This window comes from Sapajus apella, unplaced genomic scaffold, assembly GCF_009761245.1.
Source record: "Sapajus apella isolate SASKATOON/1434 unplaced genomic scaffold, GSC_monkey_1.0 scaffold48, whole genome shotgun sequence".
Taxonomy (NCBI): Eukaryota; Metazoa; Chordata; class Mammalia; order Primates; family Cebidae; genus Sapajus; species Sapajus apella.
This window is the reverse complement of record NW_022436988.1, coordinates 7,383,134-7,397,503: the sequence shown is the minus strand read 5'-3', so window position 1 is coordinate 7,397,503 and position 14,370 is coordinate 7,383,134. Positions and strand designations below refer to the sequence as shown.

The 14,370-nt window shown below is 54.2% G+C and overlaps 1 protein-coding gene across 10 annotated transcripts in view; it reads left to right on the top strand.

Moving 5' to 3' along the window:
- Nucleotides 1-653: 653 nt before the first annotated feature.
- LLGL2 (LLGL scribble cell polarity complex component 2) overlaps nucleotides 654-14,370 on the top strand; it is a 49,123-nt gene continuing 35,406 nt past the window's right edge. For 9 of the 10 annotated variants that reach the window (XM_032241699.1, XM_032241698.1, XM_032241693.1 and 6 more), the window contains exon 1: nucleotides 654-809. The gene's annotated coding sequence lies outside the window, so the exon portion shown is untranslated. Of the gene's footprint in view, nucleotides 810-12,087; nucleotides 12,535-14,370 lie in introns of those variants that run through there. The other variant, XM_032241691.1, reaches the window with a different exon arrangement.

Here is a 14,370-nt window from a genome sequence, read left to right as displayed (position 1 = left end):
GTGCGGGTGGCGAGAGGCGCCGCCTGCAGCTGGGCGGTGGAGCCCGCTGCAGCCCGGGCCTCCGCGCCCTTTGAGCTCCCGCCTCGTCGCTCCAACGCCCTCCCTCGCTTGTGCTAAAAACTCCAGCCGCTGTTGCAGACCCTCGGGCCGACTCGGAGGCGGTGGGGCCCCCGCCCCCGAAGAAAGGCCTCTCGTCTAGACGTCCCGGTTACCACACCACCCCTGTCGTGGGGCTGGAAACCCAATCCTTCGTCCCCCAGTCACCCTCTCTGGGCTGGGCGCCCGCAGAGGAGCTGGCCCAGCTCCGCCCTTCCCTCGGCAGCTCCGGGGAGTTGGAGGGACGGCTCCTCCGGAGTCTGGGGGGCGGCCCGGGGCCGCGGGGGTTCCGGGAACTATTTCCGCCTGCGGGAGGCGGCGGAACTCTGGGCGCAGCGCGTGATCCTGCGTCCAGGTGCGTGCAGGTGAGGCCGGGGCGGGCCCGCGGAGCCCCGAGCCTGTTCGCTAGGCCCCGCCTCGCGCTCCCCCGGACCTCGGATTGGCTGGAGCGCGGTCCCCGCCCCCGAGGGCGCCCCCGCCCCGTCGGCGTCGAGCTGGGAGGCGGGGCCCGGCCGGGGGCGGGGCCCTGGGGCCCGGCCGGCTCGCCCTTCATTTACATAGTGCAGCTCCGCCCCGGGCTCGCCGTGCCGGAGGTGAGCAGGAAGGAGACGGCCGCCCAGCAGCCGGTGGGCCGGCGCGGCAGAGCGAGCGGGGCCGGTGGCGGGCGCCGAGGGACGCCGAGGCCTCGGGCGGGGTCCGGGCCGGGGTTCCAGGTGAGGTGCGCTCCGGCCTCGCCCAGCCGGTCCCGCCCCCTTGGGGCGCCCACCCGGGGCGGGGAGGCCGGGGAGGGCCGGGACCCCTGGGCCGCCCGGCCAGGGCGGGAGGGCTGCGCTCAGGTCCACGCGCCTCGCCCCTGTCCGCGTCGCTGGGCTGGCCTGGGAGAAACACCTGTGGAAAGTTCTGCGGGGAACTTCTCTCTGCCTGATCCGCCTGATGACTGAAACTTGGGCTTGGGTTTGCACAACACTGTTGGCTTAGGGGAGCCGGGGAACAGGTGCCCGGCACGGCTGGGTTCTGGGGGCACCGCGGGCGGAGATGGAGTCGCCGGGCCCACATGCAGGCACGAGGCCAGCGAGGCCGGCGACCACACATCTGCGGTGACCCCCTCCCCACGGGCGGCGGCCGGAGCACTGTGCCCCGGCGGCTTAGCCCCTGCCCCTGCCATCTGGGCTGTGTCCCTGCCGGCCCTTTGTGCCTCCTAATCCCCGGACGCAGGAAGCCCGCGGGAGGGACTTCGGTCTCGGGCCTTTCTCCAACGGGGGTGGCTTTGGACACCCTCACACGACGGTCCGGAGACCCAGTCTGCCCTCCATGCTGACGGGTGGGGTTTGCGCTGTGGGATTTGGCGAGAAGTGGAAAATTCTGTCTTGCCAAAGAAAGTGTGTCTTAGTTTGCTCCGGCTAGACGATTGGTGGACACACTGGGCCTTGGCTGTGGGGAGAACTGACCATAACCAGGGGAGCTGCAGAGTGGCCCTTTGAGGTCTCACCTGAACAGGTGAGCTTTGAGTGAGGAGGGCGCCCCTTCCCCTGGGGATCCGTAGGCGGCTGCTGAAGGCCTTAACCTGGGCTCCAGGGACCCCATGCAGGAGTTTGTAACTCAAGGGGCCGCAGAGGGGATTCTGAGCAGGGAAGAATGGGTGTGCCAAGGTGACAAGGAAACTGGTAGGAAGAGCAGAGCTGCCACGGAAGAGCTGTGGCCCAACCCCGGGGAAGCCAAGGTTAGAAGTGGCATTTGAGGCTGGGCGCAGTGGCTCACAGCTGTAATCCCAGCAATTTGGGAAGCCGAGGCCAGGAGGATCACCTGAGCCCAAGAGTTTGAGACTAGCCTGGGCAACATAGTACGACCTCGTCTCTATAATAACAAAAGTTAGCCAGGCTTGGTGGTGCGCACCTGAGGTTTCAGTTACTCAGGAGCCTGAGGTGGGAGAACTGCCTGAGCCCAGGAGGTGGAGGTTGCAGTGAGTCTTGATGGCGCCACCATACTCCAGCCTGGGGACCCTGTCTCTCTCTCTCTCTCTTACACACACACATGTAAAGTGGCATTTGAGGAACACTGTCTGGGTCTGTGTGAGCAGAGACACTAGGAGAATTGTGGGAGAGATGTCTCAACTTTTTTATTTTATGAACTGGGATTTGGGGTTTAGTTTTCTTAGGTGATCTTCCCACAGTGCTAGCTGTGGCAGTCAGGACTCAAACTCAGCTCCTGGGCTTCTAATCAGAGTTTACTCCTTTACTCTGATGTTAGACTGGGCCTGTTTTTGTGGGGGCCCCTGGACAGGGTTTCAGTGCTCCAGAGTCATTCAGCATCCCCATTCTTCCTTGAGGCAATGCAGTTTCCCCTTTGGTGTCAGATTAATATACTTTTAATTATATTAAAATGACACTACATTCATAAAAATAAAATAGAAAACAAGTAATTTTTTTCTTTCTTTTTTTTAAACTAAGTTGGCCAAACTTTTTTTTCTTTTTAATAATATATTTTTAAATTTATAGAGATGGGATCTCACTATGTTGCCTAGGCTGGTCTCAAACTCCTGGACTTAAGTGATCATCCCATTTCAGCCTCCGAAGTGTCGGGATTACAGGCATGAGCCACTGTGCCCAGCTGTTAGTAACTTTTTTCTTCTTTTTTTGAGACAGGGTCTTGCTCTGTCACTCAGGCTGGAGTTCAGTGGTGCAATCACTGGGAGATGGAGGCTCAGTGTAGCCTCGACCTCCTGGGCTCAAGTAATCCTCCCACCTCAGCCTTCCTACTAGCTGGGACTACAAGCAGGCAGCACCCCGCACAGCTGATTTTTGTATTTTTTGTAGAAAGGGAGTTTTGCCATGTTGCCCTGGCTAGTCTCGAACTCCTAGGCTCAAGCGATCCTCCTGCCTCCCAAAGTATTGGGATTATAGATGTGAACCCCCATGCCGGGCCTGTTAGTATAAATAACTTTAAAATATGCCACAATATTAAAAAAAAAAAAAAACAAAAAAAAAAAACCAAGTTCATAATCTCAGGTGATCGCTGTTTAAAGATAGAAAAGGCAATAGAAGCCCACAGTGGGAAAGAGGAAACATTATAGAAAGTGTAAAGTTAGAGCAAAAAATTGTCCCTCCTGCCAGACAGTCCTTTTCTTCTTCTTTTTTGCTTTTGAGAGGAAGTCTCCTTTGTCACCCAGGCTGGAGTGCAGTGGCGCGATCTCGGCTCACTACAGCCTCCGCCTCCCAGGTTCAAGCAATTCTTCTGCCTCAGCCTCCCAAGTAGTTGGGATTACAGGCAGGCATCACCACGCCCGGCTAGTTTTGGTATTTGTAGTAGAGACTGGGTTTCACTATATTGGCCAAGCTGGTCTGGAACTCCTGACTTCAGGTGATCTGTCTGCCTCGGCCTCCTAAAGAGCAGGGATTGCAGTGAGCCACCACGCCTGGCCCCTGACAGTCCTTTATCTTCATCTTTCATCTTTCTATCCTTCATCTCTCTAAAAACAAAAAATTTTTTTAAAATTAAAAATAAAAAGGGTGCGGTGGCTCACGCCTGTAATCCCAGCACTTTGGAAGGCTGAGGCTGGTGGATCATGAGGTCAAGAGATCAAAACCATCCTGGCCAACATGGTGAAACCCATTAGCCGGACGTGGTGGCACCTGCCTGTAATCCCAGATACTTGGGAGGCTGAGGCAAGAGAATTGCCTAAACCCAGGAGGCGGAGGTTTCGGTGAGCCGAGAATGCGCCATTGCACTCCAGCCTGGGCAACAAGAGCAAAACTCTGTCTCAAAAAAAAAAAAAAAAAAGATTTTTAGTGTCTTTCCAGGCATCAGGTGTAGTTTTGACTTATTCCTTGCTGAGTTCTTGCTGTGTGACCTTAGTGTGGTCACTGGCCCATGCTGAGCTTTAATGAGATGCGAGTATGAGAAAGGTCACCAGCACGTGCAGTCTGCCACACAGCAGGTGCCCAGTGAGGGAGGACCCAGCTTCCATGAAGCATCGGTCACTCTGGGGCCTTTGGGTGGGCACTTGGGCTTATTGGAAATGCCTGATGGGTCCAGAGAATTTGTCTTTTCCGGAAATCAGCTGACAGCTCATGAATTTGTGGTATTTTAAAGTCTCTGGCTGGGCGTTTTGGCTATGCCTGTAATTCCAGTGCTTTGGGAGGTTGAGGAGTGGGGATTGCTTGAGCCCAGGAGTTCAAGACCAGCCTAGGCAACGGTGAGATCGCGCCTCTACAAAATTTTTTTTTTTTTAATTAGCTGAGCATAGTGGTGTGCACCTGTTGTCCCAGCTACATGGGAGGCTTAAGCAGGAGGATCGCTTGAGCCCAAGAGTTTAAGGCTGCAGTGAACTATGATGGCACCACTATACTCCAACCTGGGTAACAGTGAGACCCCCTAACAAAAAAAAGAAAAAGTCTCTGAGGGTCAGAAGTTTTTCATCGAAGACCCTTTTCAGGAGTTGGGGGCAGCAGTGGAGGGCGTGGCCTTTCCTTAACTGACCTTGCGTTTCAGTGGCCCTTGGTGCTTCCCTTACTCCTTGGGAGGGCCAGGAGTCAGAGCTTATTGCCTAGGACTCTTTCGTGGGGTGGGGATATCGGAGAGTGCAGGACTGAACCTGTTCTGCCTTCTGTACCAGCTGGGGAGTGCTTGCTGGGTACACGCTTCTCACCCTGCTGGGCGGCAGGGCAGAGAGTACAGGCCTGTGTGGCTCTGTTGGCATTGAGGAGACTTTCTAGGAATGCCATTGTGTCCCCTTTCAACCTTGCTTGAGGAGAGGATGTCCTCTCCTGCCAGGACTTCCCGGCCCTGGGACTCTCCCTTTGGAAGACAGACTGCTGCATTGGGCTGTATGGCCCGTGATCCCCTGCCTGCACTGTAGGAGACATGCCCATCTCTGCCAAGAGCCTCCAGGAGCCATCTAAGGAATTTAGTTTCCCTGGTGGTTATTCGGCCTTCCTGGTCTTTCCAGATGAGTCAGAAGCAGCTGTTGAGACGCCTGAGTTGGGGGCCAGGATGGAGGCCCAAGAGATGGATGTCCTCTTTCCTGGGCCGGCTGCTTTGAGCAGCACTGGCAGCCTGGACTCATCTGTCCTCAGTCCTCAGCTCTGAGAGGCCTTCTTACCTTTCTCAGGTGATATCATTCTCAGGGCTCCTCCTGGGCGAGGCATGCCAGGTTTGCTTAGCAATGGTGCTTTCCTCTGTCAGGAGCAGTTTGCAGGGAGAAAATTGGGGACAGGGAAGGAGGTGGGTGTCCCTCAGTGGAACCACCAGCCCTGCTTGCCCTCCCAGCCCTGGCTCCCTAGGAATTCCAAGGAGACCCTCCTTCTCTGTGCCCATGGCCATGGCTTTGCCCAGGTCCCTTTGAGGTGGCCTTCCCCAAAGCCCTGCCTCTCAGAGGAAAGTGGCTTTGAATTCTCACGCTGCTCTTCTTCCCAGGAACCACAGTGAATTCTTGAGCTAGGAGAGGCTCCTCTGGGCATGGGGACAAGGAGGCTGCAAGGCACCTGACTCTACCCTTCAGGAATTCGGCAGAAACTGGAGCCTTCTCTTGAGACACCTGACTCACTGTTCCCTCCCAGGGTTTGACAAGAGGGACATCTGGGCACAGGACCATTTGACTGTAGTAAATTTTTTTTTTTTTAATTTTGAGACAGAGTCTTGCTCTGTGGCCCAGGCTGGAGTGCAATGGCACGATCTTGGCTGCAACCTCCGCCTCCCAGGTTCAAGCGATTCTCCTGCCTCAGCCTCCCCAGTAGCTGGGATTACAGGCACCCACCACCACGCCTGGCTAATTTTTGTATTTTAGTAGAGATGGCTTTCACCATGTTGGCCAGGCTGGTCTCAAACTCCTGACCTCAAGTGATCCGCCCGCCTCCGCCTCCCAAAGTGCTGGGATTACAGGCGAGAGCCACCGCGCTTGGCCTTTTAGTAAATAATATTAGCATTTAATATAATTCTGGAATCTCTGGGGGTCCTGAAACTTTGGTATAAGGCAGGGCCCACAAGGGCGTTCTGCTGGGCATGACGTCCACAGGGCCCTGGCCTTGGCTGGAGACTTGAGAACACAATAGGGAAGTTCCCCGAGGACCCTGTGAGGCCCCACCTCAGTGTTCCATGGGGCCAGTGATGGGCAGATACCTTGCCTAGTTAACCCCTAGTCAGTCCTAACTGTTCATTCATTCAAATATTTTCTGATGCCTCTTGTGTGGTTCTAGATATTGAGTGTGATCCTTAAACAAAGCAAAGATCTCTGCCATCATAGGAAGTTCCTTCTTTTTTCTTTTTTTTGAAACAGAGTCTTACTCTTGTTGCCCAGGCTGGAATACAATGGCCCGATCTCAGTTTACCACAAACTCTACCTCCTGGGTTCAAGCAGCTCTCCTGTCTCAGCCTCCCGAGTAGCTTGGATTACAGGCATACACCACTACGTCCTGCCAATTTTGTATTTTAGTAGAGATGGGGGTTTTCCACGTTGGTCAGGCTGTTCTCAAACTCCCGACCTCAGGTGATCTGTCCGTCATGGCCTCCCAAAGGCTGGGATTACAAGCGTGAGCCACCGTGCCTGGCCATAGAAAGTTCTTTCTCAAGGGTGGGAAGCCTGAGTAACAGGAAGTAAGAGTAACTAATAAATTATGTGTGAAAAATTGATAGGGGCTATATGGTAAAAAGAACTAGAGCAGCAATTGGGAACCCCCATGGTTAGGGGGCAGGTTGCAGCTTTAACAGGTGGTTAGAGTGGCCCTCTGCCAGAAAGTGACATTTGAGCAAAGCCTTGAAGGAAGTGAGGGAGCTGTTTAAATAAAATTCGAGTGCTGTGGGCGCGGTAGCTCACGCCTGCGATCCCAGCACTTTGGGAGGCCGAAGCGGGTGAATCACGAGTTCAGGAGTTCTAGATCAGCCTGACAACATGGCGAATCCCTGTCTCTACTAAAAATACAAAAATTAGCCAGGCATGGTGGTGCATGCCTGTAATCCCAGCTACTTGGGAGACTGAGGCAGGAGAATTGCTTAAAATCAGGAGGCAGAGGTTGCAGTAAGCCAAGATCGCACCACTGCACTCCAGCCTGGGTGATAAGCGTGAGACTCCGTCTCAAAAAAAAAAAAAGAAGAATTGAGTGTCTCCCATGAGGCACTGGGGATGCAGTCATGGATGAGGCCAGCACGATCCCCACCTCCTGGAGCTGACATCTTCTGGAAGCTTCCTGAGACAGTTGTTCCAGTCTTAGGGCAGGTAGGAGGCCGCAGAAAGGGGCTTGATTGGATGGGCTGAGCGGCCTGCCCACCCCTGCCCCAGGAGGGTTGTCTGTCTTCTTGTACTTGACTTTCTTCTAGTCACTTCCCTGGAGAGTCTGGTGTTGGGTTGTGAAAGGGGGCCAAGGCCCCCAAAATGGGGGTGCATTTCCACCCCATCCTCATGGGCCCAGGAGGGACAACAGAAAGGAAACTTCAAGAGGAGCCTGGGCACAGCGGGAGGATCCTCTTGGGGTTGTGGGATGGTTATGGTTCTGTAGGATAGATGGTGGGGGTAGTGGAGGCTGACTCCAAATGGGGCCCATCCAGCCTGTGGGCAGGGAACCCCCTTGTCCTGGGAGACAGGCCTGACCTGAGCAGGAGATTCTAGAGTCAGATTGGAATGCAAATTGGGACTTGGATATTTTTTTCTTTTTTCGAGACAGGGTCTTGCTCTGTCACCCAGGCTGGACTGCAGTGGTGCCATCATAGCTCACTGCAGCCTTAACCTCCTGGGCTCAAGTGATCTTCCCACCTCAGCCTCCTGCATAGCTGGGATCACTATGGCTGGCTAATTTTTTAGTTAACTAAGTGTGTGCCCACCATGGCTGGCTAATTTTTAAGTTTTTTGCTGAGACAAGGTCTCCCTAAGTTGCCCAGATTGATCTCAAACTCCTGGGTTCAAAAGATCCTCCTGCCTCAACCTCCCAAAGTGCTGGGATTGCAGGCATAAACCACTGAGCTTGGGAAAGGACTTGGACTCTTATTAACTGTTAGGGCTTGGGGCCACTCTGAATCATCGATCATTTCATAAGTAATTGTAAGAATTAAATGAGGTGCATGTACAGTGCTTAAGGTCACATCCAGCTCTAGCTAGCTCTCAATCCCTTTATTACCTAACAACCGCGGGGACTACAGTCCTCTGGCCATGCCCCCATTCCCTCTGCTTTGTGTTCTCCTAGGTCCTACTCCATGGAACTGCCCTTCAGCCAAGGTTTGGTTGCCAAGCTGCTGGCCAGGGACCTGCCTGGTACCTCTGGGAGATTGGGTTTCCCAGGGCGACACAGGTACTTGTAAAGCGGCTATAGGCATCTGAGTTGGCACAGATGCCGAAGGGGTCAGCAGCTGCCTCTGTGGTTTAGATCCCTGCCCACCACTGCCATCAGAGCAGGAGGTGCAGGGGCGGATTCACATCCGTCAAACAGGAGGCCACAGCCACACGCAGGCCTCACACAGGATGTCGCAGAGGGGAAGGCAGCTTCTTAATCAGCCAGCAGCGGGCTGTGGGGAGCAGAGCGAAGGGAGAGGAGAGCATGGGACATCAGGAGGTGCACCCTGAGAGCAGGCAGCTGACACTGGGTGTGGCCCCGGGGCCCTCTCTGGTTTGGGCTGGGTCTGGAGTCCTACCGCTGGGTGTGGACTCTCCCCGCAGATAAATGAGATCAATGGAACTTCCTGAGCTATGAGGGACCTTCTTGAGGGCTGGGCCCTCCCACATCTCCAGGCCAGAAGGCTGCGTCGGCTGGGCTTGGCCAAGCCATGGTCTCACAGGGACAAATTAGCCCAGGTGCCCCAAACAGTGGCAGGGCGGGAGAAGCAGTCTGGCCTGGGAGTCCTGTCTCTTCTCTTTTTTATCAAGGTGATGTCTTCAGTTTTTCAGCACCTCTCTCTTCTCTAGGGCACAATCACATTTGTCCCTTAAAGCAAGGGCGTCCCCAGACAAGCCCACCCTGTGCAGTTATTCTCTCTCTGCCTCTGCTGGGCTCTTGAGCTCCTGAGATGGAAGGTGGGCCACAGTGTGGATTTTCTGGTCTGTCACCAAGTAGAGAGCTCTCCTGTTTCTCTCCAGGTGGGTGTCAGGGTGTGGACCTGTCCTAGACCCAGAAATGTTTTGCTGGCCAGCTGCAGAGGTGAGTGGTTAGAACAGTGAGGAGGGAAGGACTGGTTGATCAGCTGCCCACAGGGAGCTCTGAGCTAGCTCCACTTGGAAGGCACAGACTTAGGGAGAACATGGATAGGAACCCACCACAGGGCAGCAAGCCTCCCGTGGGCCGGCCCTAAACCCTGGCGCCCACTGCAAGGAACAGAGCAGGGCAGAGCAGGGAGGGTGGTTCAGAGGCTGGTCTAGTGACAGGCAGGAGTAGAGTCTGAGGTTAGATGGCCTTTAGAAGCGGGGTGGAGAAGGTTTTCCTAAGAAGCCTCATCTCAGAGGTTGCGCTCTGGCTTGGTGGCAACCCCAGTGACTGCTCTAGACCGTTTCTGGTGTTAGACTTGAGGACTTGGGGGCTCCTCAGCCTGTGGGGCTCCTGAACTTGCGTCTTCTCCACGTTCCTCCCAGGTGTGTCGCTTAAGTGCACAGCGCCTGGGAGTTCGCCAAGCCTGCTCATTGGCCCCACTTTAACACTTCAAGACCATGGAATAGAAAAGTCCTTTCTAGCCTGGCGCGGTGGCTCACGTCTGTAATCCCAGCACTTTGGGAGGCCGAGGTGGGCGGGTCACCTGAGGTAGGGAGTTCAAGACCAGCCTGACCAACGTGGAGAAACCCGTCTCTACTAAAAATACAAAAAATTAGCTAGGCGTGGTGATGCATGCCTGTAATCCAAGCTACTCAGGAGTCTGAGGCAGGAGAATCATTTGAACCCAGGAGGCAGAGGTTGCTTTGAGGTGGAGGTTGCCATGAGGCGGAGGTTGTGGTGAGCTGAGATCACTCCATTGTACTCCAGCCTGGACAACAAGAGTGAAACTCCGTCTGAAAAAAAAAAAAAAGCTGGGCACAGTGGCTCACGCCTGTAATCCCAGCACTTTGGGAGGCTGAGGCGGGCGGATCACAAGGTCAGGAGTTTGAGACTAGCCTGGCCAACATGATGAAACCCTATCTCTACTAAAAATACAAAAAATTAGCCAGGCATGGTGGCACGTGCCTATAGTCCCAGCTACTCAGGAGGCTGAGGCAGGAGAATCGCATGAACCTGGGAGGCAGAGGTTGCAGTGAGCCGAGATAGCAACACTGCCCTCCAGCCTTGGTGACAGAGCAAGACTCTGTCTCGAAAAGAAAAGAAAACTCTTTTCTACTCTGAAGCCCAAGGTCGCATAGCTAGTCCCACCTGCCTGTCTCCCTGGCTTTCTGGGCCCAAGTATTGGGTGTCTCTGGGGGGTACCTCTCACCGCTCAGGCTGGAGTGACTAGAGCGGAGCCCACACCTGGTGAGCACAGGAACATTCCATCTGCAGGACGGGGCTGGACCCACCCTCCCACTTGACCATGCCTGGGGCCTCATCCTTTCTCTTGTTTGATCCTCTTATCCACCCTGCCTAGGAGGCAGATAAACAAAAAGAAGAGAAAAGAATCACCACTAATCCCATAACTCTTCCAAGTACTTTGTGAAACGTGGGTAGAGATTTTTAATAGATTCTACCTGACTCTTGGATGCTTTGTACATGTGGTCCCATGTCATGAAATAGTCTTTTGTCCTTTTATTTTTTTGAGAGGAGTCTCACCCTGCCACCCAGCCTGGAGTGTAGTGGTGCGATCTGGGCTCACTGCAGCCTCCACCTCTCAGGTTCAAGCAATTCTCCCACCTCAGCCTCCTGAGTAGCTGAGGTTATAGGCACCCACCACCAGGCCCAGCTAATTTTTGTATTTTTAGTAGAGATGGGGTTTCACCATGTTGGTCAGGCTGGTCCCAAGCTCATGACCTCAGGTGATCTGCCCGCCTGGGCCTCCCAAAGCGCTGGGATTACAGGCATGAGCCACCGCATCAGGCCCTTTTGGTCTTTTTAATGACTGCCAGTCTTTTGTCATGGGCCTGGGCACACTTCACTTGTCCCCTGTTGTGGGTCATTTAGGCTGCTCCTAATTTTTTCTGACAGCTTAATAAACAGCACATCAAGACCGGGAGACATGCATGAGGCTGGGAGGCTGTCCCTGTCCACCATGGTTTTAACGGATCATTTTATCCTGAGGTGCAGTCCTTCCCCATCTGAACCCATCCTGATCATTCTCAGGACTCTGAGATAAATGGTCTCTTTACCCTTTAAGATAAAATTATCCCAGGATGGGCGTGGTGGCTCCTGTCTGCAATCCCAGCACTTTGGGTGGCCGAGGCGGGCAGATTATGAGGTCAGGAGTTCGAGACCAGCCTGACCAACGTGGTGAAACTGTCTCTACTAAAAATACAAAAATTAGCCAGGAGTGGTGGTGCACACCTATAAGCCCAGGTACTGAGGAGGTTGAGGCAGGAGAATTGCTTGAACCTGGGAGGTGGAGGTTGCAGGGAGCTGAGATCGTGCCATTGCACTCCAGCCTGGGTGACAGAGCAAGACTCCGTCTCAAAAACAAACAAACAAAAAGAGATCCCTTAAAACCATGATGAACAGGGACAGGCTCCCAGGACTCTAAGAATGGTCAGGATGGTTTCAGAAGAGAAGGCTTTTTGGAAGGTGACTTTTTTGTTTTTTTGGAGACAGAATCTTGCTCTATTGCCCAGGCTGCAGTGCAGTGGTGCAATCTCGGTTCACTATAACCTCTGCCTCCTGGGTTCAAGCGATTCTCCTGCCTAAGCCTCCCAAGTAGCTGGGACCAGAGAGCACCTGCCACCATGCCCAGCTAATTCTTTGTCTTTTTAGTAGAGATGAGGTTTCTCTGTGTTGGCCAAGCTGGTTTTGAATTCCTGGCCTCAAGTGGTCCACCTGCCTCGGCCTCCCAAAGTACTGGGATTATAGGTGTGAGCCATGGTGCCTGGCTTGGAAGAGGGCTGGGCTGCTTGAGGGACTATAGTGAATGGGGTTGGGGTGGGGCTGGGTGGATGGAGCAGCCAACACAGGGTCAAGGAGAGGGCCAGTGGCATGGAGGAGGGGAGGAGCAGGAGGGCAGGCCCCATCAGGTCCCTGCTCAGGACAGCCCAGGAGGCCCACTTTATCATCTGTCTCATGTCATCTGCACAGATCTCTGCATTGGGCCCTCCACTTGTCTTCATCATGAAACATACTAGCCTCTCTCATCGTGAGGCTTTGCAGCTGTTGTTCCTTCTGCCTGACACACTGTGCCCCGAGTTGTCTGTGGCTGGCCCCTTCCCATCAGTCAGTCTCGGTGGAGATCTCACTGCCTCTGTTCATTCATTCAACAGATAATGAGTGAGCACATACTGTGTGCACTCGGATACAGCAGTGAATAAAAGGACAAAAGGCCTTGAATAGGAAAAAAGAAAGCTGCTGCTTGTGGAGGATTACACAGGTACTCAACAAGATTAATAAGTAAGCTATTCAGTGTGTCCAAGTGTGGCCAGGGCTAAGGAGAAACTCGGTGCAGGGAAGGAGAGAGAACGTGCTGGGAGGTTGCAGCTTCAGGTAGGGGAGGGCATGAAGACATCTAGAGAAAGTGCCCAAGCAGAAGGAACAGGGAGCGCACAGACCCTCACAAAAGAATGGTCTGAGACGTTTCGGCCACCAAAGCCTAGTTGCTGGATCTTTGCATCCTCCTTTCTTTTCTTTCTTTTTTGAGACAGTCTCGCTCTGTCACCTAGGTAGTGGCACGATCTCAGCTCACTGCAACCGCCACCTCCAGGGTTCAAGCCATTCCCCTGCCTCAGCCTCCTGAGTAGCTGGAACTACAGGTGTGCACCACCACGCTCAGCTAATTTTTGTATTTTTAGTAGAGACAGGGTTTCGCCACGTTGGCCAGGCTGGTCTCGAACTCCTCACCTCAAGTGATCCACCCACCTCTGCCTCCCAGAGTGCTGGGATTACAGGCATGAGTTACTGCGCCTGGCTGAAAATCATCCCATTTTCTGATTTGTGTCCTGTCAAGTGTCTGTCGCTCCCCTGTCACTGCTATATCCTGGCCTAGGACAGTATCTGCTCCATACCAAGGTCCTGCTCCTTCTAGGGGACCTGTGTGGGAGGGAATGCCATCTCCCTTTACAGAGGAGCTGTCTGCAGAGGCTACGCGGCTCAGGGGAGCTGTATGGTGCTGTGATAGCCAGCCTGGCCTGTTGGCCCCTAGCCCAGGGCTCTTTCCCTTAAAACCCCTGACTCCCTCCGAGAATGGACTAAGTAGGTAGGATCTGTTTATACCAGGCAGTCCTAGGCCTGGCTTCCTGAAGCTTCTCTGCAGAGAACCCGCTTGTCTGCAGTGGGGAGCTGAGGGGCCACCTGGAGGTGAGCCTGGCCAGGCCCAGACCAGCCCCCTCTTCAAGAAAGTGTGGCGCTTTTCCATGCCTTGACCTGGGCAGTGGGTTGAAGTGAGGGGATGCTATGCCCACCCTGCCTTGGTCCTCCTGGCTCCATCACCCCACGCCCATGAGGTCCCAGCCCCCTGTGGGAAGAGCAGCAGGTCCACGCAAAACCACCAGCCCTGCCCATCCAGACCTCACCAGCACCCTGTCAGCAGCGGCCAGTCCCCAGGCCCAGATTGCTGGGTTGGCCCTGAGCGGCACATGTTGGGGTATGTCTGCATGTGTACCTGCCTTTTTTTTTTTTTTTTTTTTTTTTTTTTGATTAGTCTTGCTCTGTCCCCCAGGTTGGAGTGTAGTGGCACAATCTCGGCTCACTACAACCTCCACCTCCTGGGTTCAAGCCTCCTGCCTCAGCCTCCCAAGTAGCTGAGACTACAGGTTCGTGTCACCATGCCTGGATAATTTTTTGTATTTTTAGTAGAGACAGGGTTTCATTGTGTTAACCAGGATGGTCTCGATCTTCTGACCTCGTGATCCGCCTACTCCAGCCTTCCAAAGTGCTGGGATTACAGGTGTGAGCTACAGCACCCGGCCGTGTCCCTGCCTTTTAACTACAGGGGCATCGTTGGGCATCCTCTGTCCCATATCATCCATCCTTCACTGCCGTCCAGAGCCCTTCTGACTTGGGGTCCAGTCTGAGTTCTGCCGCTTCCTACTTGGTGACCTTGGACAAGGTGTTTCGCTGCTGTGGTCTGTTTTCTTGCCTGTTGAGTGGGGATATTCCACTTACCTTTCAGGTGGCTTCTGAGATCAGGGTGGTGTTGAGGAGCTCCACGCTCACAAATGTACTCAGTGCCAAGGAAAGGAGGTGGCCAGGACATTGAGTGACCCATGAC